Consider the following 14,514-nt stretch of genomic DNA (forward strand, 5'->3'; position numbering starts at 1 on the left):
GCATCATGGAGAGGTGGAGCATCACAGAGGGGCGGAGCATCATGGAGAGGTGGAGCATCATGGAGGAGTGGAGCATCAAGGAGTGGTGGAGCATCACAGAGGGGCGGAGCATCATGGAGGAGTGGAGCATCATGGAGGAGTGGAGCATCACAGAGGGGCAGCCCGGTAGCATTGTGGATAGCACAATTGCTTCACAGCTCCAGGGTCCCAGGTTCGATTCTGGCTTGGGTCACTGTCTGCACGTCCTCCGCATGTGTGCGTGGGTTTCCTCCGGGTGCTCCGGTTTCCTCCCACAGTCCAAAGACGTGCAGGTTAGGTGGATTGGCCATGATAAATTGCCCTTAGTGTCCAAAATTGCCCTTAGTGTTGGGTGGGGTTGCTGGGTTATGGGGATGGGGTGGAGGTGTTGACCTTGGATAGGGTGCTCTTTCCGAGAGCCGGTGCAGACTCGATGGGCCGAATGGCCTCCTTCTGCACTGTAAATTCTATGATAATCTATGATAATCATGGAGAGGTGGAGCATCACAGAGGGGCGGAGCATCATGGAGGGGTGGAGCATCATGGAGAGGTGGAGCATCACAGAGGGGTGGAGCATCATGGAGAGGTGGAGCATCATGGAGAGGTGGAGCATCACAGAGGGGCGGAGCATCATGGAGAGGTGGAGCATCATTGAGAGGTGGAGCATCATGGAGAGGTGGGGCATCACAGAGGTGCGGAGCATCATGGAGAGGTGGAGCATCACAGAGGTGCGGAGCATCATGGAGAGGTGGAGCATCACAGAGGGGCGGAGCATCATGGAGAGGTGGAGCATCATGGAGAGGTGGAGCATCATGGAGAGGTGGAGCATCATTGAGAGGTGGAGCATCATGGAGAGGTGGGGCATCACAGAGGTGCGGAGCATCATGGAGAGGTGGGGCATCACAGAGGTGCGGAGCATCATGGAGAGGTGGAGCATCACAGAGGGGCGGAGCATCATGGAGAGGTGGAGCATCATGGAGAGGTGGAGCATCATGGAGAGGTGGAGCATCACAGAGGGGCGGAGCATCATGGAGAGGTGGAGCATCACAGAGGGGCGGAGCATCATGGAGAGGTGGAGCATCACAGAGGGGCGGAGCATCATGGAGAGGTGGAGCATCATGGAGAGGTGGAGCATCATGGAGAGGTGGAGCATCACAGAGGGGCGGAGCATCATGGAGGGGTGGAGCATCACAGAGGGGCGGAGCATCATGGAGAGGTGGAGCATCATGGAGGCGTGGAGCATCATGGAGAGGTGGAGCATCATGGAGGCGTGGAGCATCATGGAGAGGTGGAGCATCATGGAGAGGTGGAGCATCATGGAGAGGTGGAGCATCATGGAGAGGTGGAGCATCATGGAGGGGTGGAGCATCATGGAGTGCAGAGCATTACGCAGAGGCGGAGATTTGCAGAGGGGCGGAGAATCACGGAGGGGCGGAACATCACAAATTGGCGTAGCATAAAGTCTCCAACCTGCTAATGAGACTAAAATCCATGCAAATGGGGGTTTTGATGGACCCGCCGCCGCCGGGTGCAAATATTGATATTGGCACCAGCGAGGAACTGGGGTTCGGTGTCGAAATCTGACGTGAAATGGACTTTTTCCATTTCGCGTGATTCTCCACCCGATCGTGATTCTCTCTTCCGGCTTCACAAAGCCCAATGACATTTTCTTCCCAATTTTTGGTTTGAGGAAATAGTTTCTTGCCCAGGACTGGATGTCGGACAGTTTGGGAAGTTAAACGCAGCGTTACCCTAAAATTTACAGATTAATCCTGTGATCTAGCAATTGGTTCTTTTTAACCTCAGTTTTCCAAGAAATCATTTCAAAGTTTGTTCTCCTGAATTTGAGATTCCAAACTCTAACAACTTTTCTATCGTACGTTTCTTTAACAGGAAACAAAATAAAAGGAGAAATGTCAAAACTGAACTTAATGAAGTTCAACTCAGTTCAGTCTGAGAGGGAGACAGTTCTACTCTTACACACGAGGGCGCATTTTAACTAAATTGTCAATGTTTCTATGAATCACATGTTTAAAAATTATTGAACATTACCAGACTGGAGAAAAGATCAGAGTGAGCGTCCTTTCAGACGGTTTATACACTAATGCTCTCAGTTACTGAGACATTCTCTTACCATCACTCCCTGCTCTCCACCAATGGGACATTCTGTGAATTGAAGTCCAATTCTCCCAGCAAGACAACGGGACAAGAATAGATTTACCAGCAAATCTATTAGGACACGTCAACCATGGAGAGTACGCAGTGGGGCAATGAGAGATGGACCTTTAGTTTAGTTAAATATTTAAACCTAGGGTCTGGAGTCGGTAGATGTTTAATTACCATGTTGTGCAAGTAAAACAGATTGTAAACAATCTAAACCTTCACCTCTCACAAGGAATTCTGCGTGTTATTAAATAAAACAAGGTCAAGGTTTCTTTGATTCACGCTAATTGTAGATTAACCGAGATGTTTAACAGTCAAACGACACCAGAGGAACAAGACTCACCTTGGGCGTCATTCTCCGACCCCCCGCCGGGTCGGAGAATGGCCGTTGGCCGCCGTGAATCCCGCCCCCGCCCCCGCCGAAGTCTCCGAAGGGAGAAAAGTCGGCGGGGCGTTAATGGCGCCGCTGCCGCGGAGAATGTCACGGGTCTGCGCAAGGCAGCCGATTTTCGGCCTGCCGATATTCTCCCTTCCGGATGGGCCGAAGTCCCGTCGACGTGATGACCGTTCACGTCGACGTCAATCAAACCTCCTTTTCATCGGCGTGACCCGGTGCTCCAGGCTCACGCCGACCAGCGAGGAGGTGAGTGACGGCCTGGGGGGTTGGCTCTGGGCAGGAAATGGCGTGGCCGCAGACTGATTGCCTGAGGAGAGGTGTGTCTCGGCTTGTGTGTGTGTGCGGCGGGGGCTGGGGGGGGTGGTTAGAGTAGGCTGGGCTCCGGGGGAGTGCCGGGAGGGGGTCCGTGCCGGGGTGGAGGTTGGGGGTTGGGGAGGGGGTCCGTGCCGGGGTGGAGGTTGGGGGTTGGGGAGGGGGTCCGTGCCGGGGTGGAGGTTGGGGAGGGGGTCCGTGCCGGGGTGGAGGTTGGGGGTTGTGGAGGGGGTCCGTGCCGGGGTGGAGGTTGGGGGGGGGGGGTCCGTGCCGGGGTGGAGGTTGGGGGTTGGGGAGGGGTTCCGTGCCGGGGTGGAGGTTGGGGGGGGGTCCGTGCTGGGGTGGAGGTTGGGGGTTGGGGAGGGGGTCCGTGCCGGGGTGGAGGTTGGGGATTGGGGAGGGGGGTCCGTGCCGGGGTGGAGGTTGGGGGGGGGGGTCCGTGCCGGGGTGGAGGTTGGGGAGGGGGTCCGTGCCGGGGTGGAGGTTGGGGGTTGTGGAGGGGGTCCGTGCCGGGGTGGAGGTTGGGGGGGGGGGTCCGTGCCGGGGTGGAGGTTGGGGAGGGGGTCCGTGCCGGGGTGGAGGTTGGGGGGGGGGGGTGCCGTGCTGGGGTGGAGGTTGGGGGGTTGGGGAGGGGTTCCGTGCCGGGGTGGAGGTTGGGGGGGGGGGTCCCGTGCTGGGGTGGAGGTTGGGGGTTGGGGAGGGGGTCCGTGCCCGGGGTGGAGGTTGGGGGGGGGGGTCCGTGCCGGGGTGGAGGTTGGGGAGGGGGTCCGTGCCGGGGTGGAGGTTGGGGAGGGGGGTCCGTGCCGGGGTGGAGGTTGGGGGTTGTGGAGGGGGTCCGTGCCGGGGTGGAGGTTGGGGGGGGGGGTCCGTGCCGGGGTGGAGGTTGGGGGTTTAGGGGGGTGTCAGTGCCGGGGTGGAGGTTGGGGGGGGGGGGTCCGTGCCGGGGTGGAGGTTGGGGGTTGTGGAGGGGGTCCGTGCCGGGGTGGAGGTTGGGGGGGGGGGGTCCGTGCCGGGGTGGAGGTTGGGGGTTGGGGAGGGGTTCCGTGCCGGGGTGGAGGTTGGGGGGGGGTCCGTGCTGGGGTGGAGGTTGGGGGTTGGGGAGGGGGTCCGTGCCGGGGTGGAGGTTGGGGGTTGGGGAGGGGGTCCGTGCCGGGGGTGGAGGTTGGGGGGGGGGGGGGTCCGTGCCGGGGTGGAGGTTGGGGAGGGGGTCCGTGCCGGGATGGGAGGTTGGGGAGGGGTCCGTGCCGGGGTGGAGGTTGGGGAGGGGGTCCGTGCCGGGGTGGAGGTTGGGGGTTGTGGAGGGGGTCCGTGCCGGGGTGGAGGTTGGGGGGGGGGGTCCCGTGCCGGGGTGGAGGTTTGGGGAGGGGGGTCCGTGCCGGGGGTGGAGGTTGGGGGTTGCGGAGGGGGTCCGTGCCGGGGTGGAGGTTGGGGGTTGGGGAGGGGGGTCCGTGCCGGGGTGGGTGATGGGAGGGCAAATGAGTTGGTCCACCTGGCCAGGTGCCAGCCTCCAACAGTTGGACCCATGCGGTCCATGCCACCTGGCTGGGGGGAGGAGGGGATATGGGCAATGATGACATGTCGTCGTTCCCCTCCCCCCCACCAGGCCGTCATGTTTTCAGATCATCCAGCGATGTTGGCCGCCGTGGTGGCAGCCGCTCATGTGTATGTTGCCCTGGATGAGGAGGAGGAGGAGGAGGAGGAGGAGGAGCGTGCCAGAGAGGCGGCGCAGGCTGCCGCAGAGGGGCAGGCGGCAGCCGCCCAGGCTGGAGGGACACCTGACCGACAGGACGAGGAGGGGGAGGAGGACGTCGCGGCCCCACGGCAACGGAGGCACCCGAGGGCGCCCCGTGTGTACCGGCCCCGGCAGTCATACCAGGACCTCACGGACCGGGAATGCAGGAGGAGACTCCGGATGAGCCGGGAAACCGTGGCACACATCTGCCACCTGCTGGCACACCTGTCACCGCGTGGCACTGGCGGGGGACACCCTCTCCCCGTGTCCGTCAAGGTTACGGTGGCCCTGAACTTTTATGCAACGGGGTCATTCCAGGCACCGAGTGGGGACCTGTCCGGCATATCGCAGACATCGGTGCATCGGTGCATCCGGGCAGTGACAGATGCCCTTTATGCCATGGCGCACCGCTACATCCGCCTTCCCCGTGGACCGGGCCAGCCAAGATGCCCGGGCCGTGGGCTTCTCTGCCATTGCCGGGTTCCCCATGGTCCAGGGCGCGATCGATGGGATGCACCTCGCTGTGCGGCCACCTGCAGATAACAGGGCCGTGTTCACCAATAGGAAGGGGACCTATTCGATGAACGTACAGGTGGTCTGCGACCACCGCATGATGATCCTGCACGTCTGCGCCCGTTACCCAGGCAGTGTACACGACTCATTCGTGTTGTCGCGGTCATCCATCCCCGGCATGTACGAGGGACGCCATCCCCGGCTGAGGGGCTGGTTGCTGGGCGACAGGGGCTACCCATTGCGATCGTGGCTGATGACGCCTATACGGAGGCCACGCAATGAGGCGGAGAACCGCTACAATGATGCCCATGTAGCGACAAGGGGAGTGATCGAGAGGTGCTTTGGCGTGCTGAAGATGCGTTTCAGGTGCCTGGACCTCTCTGGGGGCGCCCTCCAGTATCGGTCAGATAGGGTCGGCCGCATCATTGTGGTGTGCTGCGTTCTGCACAACATAGCCCAGCAGAGGGGCGATGTGCCGCAGGCAGAGGAGGGCGGAGTGGAGGAGCAGCAGGAAGAGGCCCAGTCCTCCCCAGATGAGGGGGATGGGGGCAATGGTCAGGGCAGACGGGGTAGACACAGACGGGTGGCTGTCCACCGTTACCGGCTGGCCCAGCGGGCACGGGACAGACTGATAGACGCCCGCTTCACTGACTAGATGGGCGTGGGAATCGGGTAGTATGGCCACAGACCGCACACCATGACAACAGCCGACCACCCACACCCCCCACCCATCCATCCACCCAGCACCATCACCCCCCTCCCCAACCCCCACACACCCCACCCGCATGCACACCACCCCCCCACTCCCAATTGCCGATCCACCGGCGGCACAACGGGCCGGGCTCACCCAGTTGCGGGTGGACGCGTGTCTATCGCAGGCCATGGAGGATGATGACAACCCGCCCTGCGGTGAGCTCCTGGCTCTACATCGTTGGACTATGTCTGACTCATGGCCACAGTACCACCATCCACCCGGACCATCCCTGCATGCGGCTGTGACACTGCAGCGCACGGTCCCGTCCTCTGCCCGGGGGATGTTGATGGCGGCCCAGGGGGAAGGGTGCAGACTCACCTGGGGCTGAGGTAAGACCACACCTCACACACACACTTGCGCTCAACGTACATGACACCCCCGCACACTTTGGACGGAGCACAAAGGCAGCTTCGGTAGGTGTAACATTGACTTTAATAACCAAAGGAGTTCATGCACGTGCCCTAGCGCCTAAAACTCATCTGTGCCCTGCACCCGTGCCAACTTACTCAGTGTCTAATTGTTTGGGTCTACGTGGTTCCCCAGACGGTACAGCAGAACTGGAGGTGGACTCCTGTGATTCCTGCCCTCTGACACTGGATCCCTTTGGCGGCCGTTTCCTGGGGCGTCCTGGCCTAGATGGGCCAGGCTGCGGCCCGGGCGACTGGGATGGCGAGCTGCCAGCCTGTCCTGCCCGTTGCCCACCCGATGCACCTGGGACGGAAGGGGGGAGTCCGAGGTGTCGCGGTGTACCGGGACCTCCCCTACAGAGGGAGCCGGGACGGACCCACACCACCTCCTCCTCCCCTCGGGGTGCCCGATGGCCCCCAGGCCTCTACATGGGTGGGGGGATGCGAACGGACTGGCCATCCGACGCGCCCCCGACATCTGGCGCTGCCAGTCCTGGAGGCCCGTGCTGGTATCGACAGGGGTCTGCAGGTTTGCAGCCATGGAGCCCAGGGGTTGTCGAACCCTGTCTGCGACAGTGCGACGCCAGCTCGCACATGGCCACTGGCGCCGATGCCCTCAGCGATGGCCTGCTGAGACTGGGCCATGGCCTGCAGAGACTGGGCCATGGCCTGCAGAGACTGGGCTATGGCCTGCTGAGACTGGGCCATGGCCTGCTGAGACTGGGCTATGGCGTTGAGCGCCTCTGCCATCTGGCGCTGGCACTGGCTCATGGCCTCCTGTGAGAGGGCAGCCATTTCCTGGGCCACAGACGCCGCCTGCACGGAAGGCCCCAGGCCTCGCAAACCGTTCCCCATGTCTGACACCGTCGCACCCATTGCCTCCACCGCGGACGCCACCCGTGCGGTGTCAGCCTGGGTGGCACGCATGACCGGGACCACTCCCAGCTCCTGGACGCGGGTGGACTCCTCCACCTGCGACCGCAGCCGCCGCAAGCCACCCGTCACCCTATTCGCTCGTCTCCGTGTCGGTGGTTGCATCGGATCTATGTGTGGGTGTGGTAACTGCAGGAACCCGGGATCCATCTGGGCGGCAGATGTTCGCTTGGCCTGGGCTGCCCTCCGACCGCCCGGTCCCTCTGCTGCTCCTACCTCCACCTGCTGTACCGGGACGGGCTGTGTTTGTGCGCACCAGTGAGTGTACCAGACGCCTCATCACTAAAGTGCCCAACCGTGGTGAGTGTTTCTGCGATGGTGGAGGGTGTTGGTGACAGCAGTGGCGTTGTGTCGTGCTCTTCGTCCCACTCTGAGTCCATGGCACTTTGGGGTGGGGGTTCGTCTCCACCCCATCCACTCTGAGTCACTGTCCGGTATTTCGTCTTCCCGGTAGGGGTGTCCTGGGTAGTGCTGTCCCGGGTAGTGCTGTCCCGGGTAGTGCTGTCCCGGGTAGGGGTGTCCTGGGTAGTGGTGTCCCGGGTAGGGGTGTCCTGGATAGTGGTGTCCTGGGTAGTGGTGTCCTGGCTCGGATGTGACGGGGGCCTGTGGCTGCCCCCCTCATCGCTGGGTGGTCGCTCCCGCACGTGACGGGGGTGTCGTCTCCCTGTTGCTCCAGGTCTCTCCGTCTCCCGTGGTCTCCGAGGGGCATCCTGCGGGCGTCGCATGCTGGAGGGTTCGGGTCTCTCCGTCTCCCGTGGTCTCCGAGGGGCATCCTGCGGGCGTCGCATGCTGGAGGGTTCGGGTCCTCTCCGTCTCCCGTGGTCTCCGAGGGGCATCCTGCGGGCGTCGCATGCTGGAGGGTGCGGGTCTCTCCGTCTCCTGTGGTCTCCGAGGGGCATCCTGCGGGCGTCGCATGCTGGAGGGTGCGGGTCTCTCCGTCTCCCGTGGTCTCCGAGGGGCATCCTGCGGGCGTCGCATGCTGGAGGGTCCGGGTCTCTCCGTCTCCCGTGGTCTCCGAGGGGCATCCTGCGGGCGTCGCATGCTGGAGGGTGCGGGTCTCTCCGTCTCCCGTGGTCTCGGAGGGGCATCCTGCGGGCGTCGCATGCTGGAGGTGCGGGTCTCTCCGTCTCCCGTGGTCTCCGAGGGGCATCCTGCGGGCGGTCTGCATCTGCGGGGATGGGTGCCTGGACCGTTTGGTCCTGCGATACACAATGAAGCATGCATGGTTAGACATCAGGCAGTGATCAGGTGATACGGTGAGAGGGGGATATAGGGGAGGGGGGATATGGGGACGGGCTGTTGGTGGCTCACTTGCTCGTGGGGGCCCCGACCTCTGCATCAGCAACCTCCCGGTCCTCAGGTCCGCCAGCCAGTTCCAGGGCCCTTTCCTCGTGTACGGTCAGTGGCCTCTCATCAGCGGGCCCTCCTCCAGTCCTCACATGCTCCCTATTGTTGTGTGCGCGCTTCTCCTGGGGGGGGGGGGGGTGGTGGCAGGGGTAAAAGGCAACAGTGTTAGGCAGGTATATGAATGCACGCCATCGGTTGCGCGTGCATTGCAGAGGGTAAGGTTAGGGCTGGATTCACTTGGGGATATGGGGGAGGGGGGACATGGGGGAGGGGGGGATATGGGGGAGGGGGGATATGGGGGATATGGGGGAGGGGGGATATGGGGGATATGGGGGAGGGGGGATATGGGGGATATGGGGGAGGGGGGATATGGGGGATATGGGGGAGGGGGGGAATATGGGGGATATGGGGGAGGGGGGATATGGGGGAGGGGGGATATGGGGGAGGGGGGATATGGGGAATATGGGGGAGGGGGGATATGGGGGAGGGGGGGATATGGGGGAGGGGGGGATATGGGGGATATGGGGGAGGGGGGATATGGGGGAGGGGGGATATGGGGGAGGGGGGGATATGGGGGATATGGGGAGGGGGGAATATGGGGGAGGGGGGATATGGGGGATATGGGGGAGGGGGGGATATGGGGGAGGGGGATATGGGGGAGGGGGGGATATGGGGGAGGGGGGGATATGGGGGAGGGGGGGATATGGGGGAGGGGGGATATGGGGGATATGGGAGGGGGAATATGGGGATATGGGGGGGGATATGGGGATATGGGGGAGGGGGGGATATGGGGGAGGGGGGATATGGGGGAGGGGGGGATATGGGGGAGGAGGGGATATGGGGGGAGGGGGGGATATGGGGGAGGGGGGATATGGGGGAGGGGGGATATGGGGGGAGGGGGGGATATGGGGGAGGGGGGATATGGGGGAGGGGGGAGGGGGGGGATATGGGGGAGGGGGGGGGATATGGGGGAGGGGGGATATGGGGGAGGCTCACTCTGCCTGCTCTGACGAGGTCGTTCACCTTCTTGTGGCACTGGGTGCCTGTCCGTGGTGTCAGGGCCACAGCGGTGACGGCCTCTGCCACCTCCCTCCACAGACGCCGGCTGTGGCGTGGGGCAACTCTGCGGCCGTGCCCGGGATACAGGGCGTCCCTCCTCTGCTCCACCGCATCCAGGAGCGCCTCCACATCGCGTGACTCGAACCTCGGGGCTGAGCGACGGCCAGCCATCCAGTCGGGTGTTGCGGTCGGCTGTTCCGGTCGGGTGGGGGGGAGCTGCGCGGCCTTATGAGCCGTCACGCCGTGCAGCGCGTATGACGCTGCACGGCGTGAACCACTGCGCAAGCGCGGATCCCGTTACGTCGCTGCTAGCCCATTTCGGGCCGCAGACTATCGGCCCATTTTTATGACGTGACGCAAGTGGGATTTGCGCCGTTTTTGCGCCGATCGGCGGAGTTTCCGCCGATAACGGAGAATTTCGCCCCACGTTTATATTACAAAGCATCTTCCAAAGTCTTGCTGCCCTTCTGACAAAAATGAAGAGGTTGCACGATATTGGGATTTAAAGTTTGGCACTGAGAGATGATGGACGCGATTCTCCGGAAACATTTCCAAGCGCTGTAGCGAGCGGGAATTGCCACGAATTTCCTGGCCCAGCGAGGCCGGGCAACACTGTTCAACGTTAATTGGTTCACTTAACGAGCCTGACGGGCTTCCTGCCCTGAATGCCGGCTCACCAGCTGATTCACGGGACCGCGCACGCCAGCCCCCACTAACAATGTCAAGCAGCACTTAAGATGCACTTGCTCAGCCAATCCCATCCTGCTTGCAGAGGCGACCTGCCCAAGATTCAGCAACTCTGACCTCAGGAGGCACCTGGACGCAGTGGAGGCATCAATGGGGCCGAGGTGGAGATGGTTGACAGCTTCAAATTCCTAGATGTGAATATCACCAAAAATCTGTCCTGGTCCATCCACATCGACACTGCGACCAAGAAAGCACAACAGCGCCTATACTTTCTCAGGAAACTAAGGAAATTCGGCATGTCCTCATTGACTTACCAACGTTTACAGATGCACCATAGAAAGCATCCTATCGGCTGCATCACAGCCTGGTATGGCAACTGCTCGGCCCAGGACCGCAAGAAACTTCAGAGAGTCGTGGGACACCGCCCAGTCCATCACACAAACCTGCCTCCCATCCATTGGACTCTGTCTACACCTCCCGCTGCCTGGGGAAAGCGGGCAGCATAATCAAAGACCCCTCCCACCCGGCTTACTCACTCTTCCAACTTCTTCCATCGGGCAGGAGGTACAGAAGTCTGAGAACACGCACGAACAGACTCAAAAACAGCTCCTTCCAGGGTCAGCACGGTGGCGCAGTGGGTTAGCACTGCTGCCTCACGGCACCGAGGTCCCCAGGTTCGATCCCGGCTCTGGGTCACTGTCCGTGTGGAGTTTGCACATTCTCCCCGTGTTTGTGAGGGTTTCACCCCCACAACCCAAAAGATGTGCAGGGTAGGATTGGTCACGCTAAATTGGCCATTAATTGGGAAAAAAAATAATTGGGAATCTAAATTCATTTAAAAAAACAGCTTCTTCCTCGCTGTTACCAGACTCCTAAACGACCCTCTTATGGACTGACCTCATTAACACTACACCCTGTATGCTTCATCCGATGCCAGTGCTTATGTAGTTACATATGTATTTTTATTAATTTCCTTTTCTTTTCATGTACTTAATGATCTGTTGAGCTGCTCGCTGTACCTCGGTACACGTGACAGTAAACAAATCCAATCCAATCCAATCCCAAGGATGTCCTGTTCCCCCAAGGATCCCGGAGGGGTCAGTCACACGCAGCCAGTGCTGCCTGGGCCGAGGGTGACGGTAGCTGTGAGCCGGGAATGTGACCGGGACGACTGGCTTCCAGTGTCAGAAAGGTCATCGACCTATCGTGGATGCACGAGTGAGTGGACACCAACGTCCCCCCCCAGGGAGCACCCCCTCAGGTAACCCCCAACCCTCCCTCCATCCCCCTCCCCCTTCAACACTCCCTCCACCCAACCCTCCCTCCATCCCCCTCCCCCTTCAACACTCCCTCCACCCAACCCTCCCTCCATCCCCCTCCCCCTTCAGCACTCCCCTCCACCCAACCCTCTCTCCATCCCCCTCCCCCTTCAACACTCCCTCCCACCCAACCCTCCCTCCATCCCCCTCCCCCCTTCAGCACTCCCTCCACCCAACCCTCTCTCCATCCCCCTCCCCCTTCAACACTCCCTCCACCCAACCCTCTCTCCATCCCCCTCCCCCCTTCAGCACTCCCTCCACCCAACCCTCCCTCCATCCCCCTCCCCCTTCAGCACTCCCTCCACCCAACCCTCCCTCCATCCCCCTCCCCCTTCAGCACTCCCTCCACTCCAACACCCCCCACTACAACCGTGAACCACGTGTGTGGCGAACGATGTCCTCTCCGTGTCCCCTCAGGAAAAGCTTTCCCAAAATCGGTGGGAGAGGGCCCAGGCTGGTGGTGGGGTGTCGGATTTGAGAATCCTCCCCTCCTTCGAGGAGCAGGCCCTGGAGGTGACTGAGGTGGCCAAGGGCAGGGCAGTCACCAACGCGGAGGCAGACAGATGCCGGAGAGGTGAGGAACCACGAGGCCTCACCCAGAGGACCTGTCCAACATGAGTTGTTACTGCTTTACTGACTGACCCATCCCTCCCACTGACCACATGTCTATTCCCACTGACCAGACGACGGTGCCGGCCAATCCCAGGTGGTCCCCCCTCCTGGCTCCGAGGAAACCACCTCAGAGGAGATCCCCGGGGACGTCACCGTAATAGTCGCGGCACAGCTGTCACCCCACCCTCCCCCAGCGCAGATACTCTCACCTCGGTGGGAAATGTTGGTGGTCAAGCTTCTGGGCCACAATCTGGTGAGCACCACACTGCTGCTGATGTACATCAGGTGGAGGCAGGAACCCCCCCAGGCGAGACAGACTCGTGCACTAGCACACCCAGGTCTCTCTGCACAGCAGCATGTTTTAATATTTTATCATTTAAATAATAATCCCTTTTGCTGTTATTCCTACCAAAATGGATAACCTCACATTTGTCAACATTGTATTCCATCTGCCAGACCCTAGTCCATTCACTTAGCCTGTCCAAATCCCTCTGCAGACTTCCAGTATCCTCTGCACTTTTTGCTTTACCACTCATCTTAGTGTCGTCTGCAAACTTGGACACATTGCCCTTGGTCCCCAACTCCAAATCATCTATGTAAATTGTGAACAGTTGTGGGCCCAACACTGATCCCTGAGGGACACCACTAGCTACTGATTGCCAACCAGAGAAACACCCATTAATCCCCACTCATTGCTTTCTATTAATTAACCTGAAGGGGCAGCCAGGGCTCGAACCAGCTGCCCCTCCATCCCAAGGTGAACCCCAGGGCCCTCTGGTCACCGGGTGGGGGGAGGGGGCACTGAGTGCCAACCCGGACCCATCTCATGGAGCGTCAATGGTGGCACAAGCTCCCCACGTTCCACCCCTCTGATGAGGCCGTGTCTCGGGGTCAGCACACGGGACAGGGTGGCCCCGCTGTACTTGTGCCGCTGACAAGTGAGCCGGGCCCTCCGACCCCAGAGCCCCCAGTGGACGCCCTCCAAGGGCATTGAAGGACACGGGATGAGGTAAGCAGCTGGCTGCCCCCCCCTCAGATGTGCATCCTGGGGAAACACTTAGATGTAGCGGGAGAGCTCGGAGGGCCAAGCACTTTGAGGATCACTGAGGGCACCGGGGGAGGGGGGAGGGGGTGGGGTTGGGGGCTGGGGGTTTGAGGGGCAGCAGTATCAGGAATGGAGTATTGTCCAGCACATCAAACAAGTCTTGACACAAATATTCCCTATCTGTCACTTTCTCCTGCAATGCGGCTGACCCCCAGACCCTTTGCCTGTCTCTCCAGACCACTCCCCCTCCTCCCCGTGGCACCCACCCACCCTCCGGCCGTGGCCGTTTCCCGGGAGCTGTGTCCCATCGCCTGGGTGTTCAGATGTTGGTTGCTGCGTGTGTCGCCTCCCGCAGTGTCCAGGCATCAGGGTCTGATTGGGACACTCGGCAATGCCTCCCACATGTTACATGGCCCACCCACCCATGGGGAACCCGCTTGGGTTGTGTCAAGCGCTCACTTAACCATGCTTGCCAATTCCCTATCAGTGATAGCCTTCAGCCGCACATCCAGGGCTCTCGGCAGTCGGTGGGGGTTATGGGTGATCAGTGGGGCAGACGGGCAGGGACAAGGGTTGCTCCAGGTATGGGGTTGGGATCCAGGGGTTGGCATGGTGGTGCCGTGAGTGATTGCCCCCAAAGAACCTCCCACCCTCCCATGGCGGCCCCCCCTCTGTGGACAGAACCCCACCGCCCGCCGAGCACTGGGTCGGCAATGCATCGCCCCCGGCCTGTTTGCCTGTGAGCACAGATGGCTACTCCCCTCCTCGGCTCCCCGCACAAGCCCTTCGCCAGGTTGACGTTTCCCAAAAGGAGTACTAATCGTCACCAGCGTGACCACTCGCTGGGGAGGCCGCTGGATATGGGGTGGCTCCCGTTAATTGTATGGAAATGGGGTTTAATCCATTTGCTTCTCGAGTGAGCGTCCCATGGACATCTCTGAGGCGAGGACTCGTTTTAAACTCACAAATGAGCAAATGCTTTCTACGTAACAGCTTCTCGTGGCGAGTTCTCCCTCTCACTCTCGATTTCATTCTCTGTAAAGATCTCGCAAAGTATTCAGATTACAAAAGGTGCTGAGTACGGTGTCAGTATTCACCTTGTTCTGATTCTCACTCAGCCCAACATCCCCCTGATTACTCACAGCGTGGGGCCAATGGGATTGAGCGTAGGGTCCAGTCCTGGGTAGACTGCGCCCCGTGTGGCTCCGACCCTCAC

The sequence above is a fragment of the Scyliorhinus torazame genome, chromosome 2 (genome assembly GCF_047496885.1).
Source record: "Scyliorhinus torazame isolate Kashiwa2021f chromosome 2, sScyTor2.1, whole genome shotgun sequence".
In the NCBI taxonomy this organism is placed as follows: Eukaryota; Metazoa; Chordata; class Chondrichthyes; order Carcharhiniformes; family Scyliorhinidae; genus Scyliorhinus; species Scyliorhinus torazame.